The sequence below is a fragment of the Seriola lalandi genome, unplaced genomic scaffold (genome assembly GCF_002814215.2).
Source record: "Seriola lalandi dorsalis isolate HSWRI2012SDOR001 ecotype SW California unplaced genomic scaffold, Sedor1 jcf7180002054532, whole genome shotgun sequence".
NCBI lineage: Eukaryota > Metazoa > Chordata > Actinopteri > Carangiformes > Carangidae > Seriola > Seriola lalandi.
Window position 1 is genome coordinate 97,563 of NW_019525085.1, and position 1,165 is coordinate 98,727.

The following is a 1,165-nucleotide window of genomic DNA, read 5'->3' on the forward strand; positions in this document are numbered from 1 at the left end:
CACACACACACACACACACACACACACACACACACACTAATGAGTTTAAGCTCCAGCTGCAGGAACCAGAATAAAAGCACCAGGTGTCGCTGTGAAGCTTCCGATTATTGTTCGGCTCAAACAGAAAGAAAACCTCGGACGACTTCACTCGACCGTCACGACAGACGACGGCCAGCTGTCACCATGCCGACACCAGCAGGTTGTGGACGCCACAACAGGAAACAAACAGCGTGATTTATAATGTCACCCTGAGACAGAAGCACGTGTGAACTCACTCCTTTAGGAGAGAAGACGCCCAGCGTTCCTCCATCTTCTTTAATGGACACGCCCATCTCTGCCAGCAGGGCCTCTCTGAGGGCGAGAGACACCGACACAAACAGGGAGAGAGAGAGAGAAAGAGAGAGAGAGAGAGACACCGACACAAACAGGGAGAGAGAGAGAGAAAGAGAGAGAGAGACACCGACACAAACAGGGAGAGAGAGAGAGAGAGAGACACCGACACAAACAGGGAGAGAGAGAGAGAGAGAGAGAGAGAGATCAGTGGTGTTTGTTGTGTCAAATACTCAGTTCTGATTGGTCGGTTCATTCTGTATTCAGCTTTCACTATTTTAACTTGTCATTTTGGTGCACAGCTGTAAATACTACAATGCCCATGAGCCTCGGATGCCGTTGCTATGGAGACGACTCTGAGCGGTAGCAAATTCAAAACTCTTTATTGTTCCGAATGTTTTCTCAACACCTTTAACTTCCTTAGTGTCTCACGTGACAGGATGTGATTGGAGGCTCTTTGCAGAAATGCATCATGGGAGTTGGAGTTGACTTCTACATTCTACATTTAAAGCTCCATATTTTCCTCTTCTTCTGTGTTTTATTTGAAGTGTTGATCCATATGAAGATATATTTTTCAGTGGTGAGCCAATCAGAAGAGAGGAGGCTCTGAGCCTCTCTTCTGATTGGCTGACTGTTTTCTGATTGGAGTCACAGAAGAAACGAACCAGAGTCAGTGATGTTACCTCTCCAGACGAATAGATTCTGTCTTTCTTAGTTTCTCTTCCCACGTCTCGTTAAGCTCAGCGATAATCTTCTCTGTCTCCTACAACACACACGCACACACACACACACACACACACACACACACACAAACACACACACACACACACACACA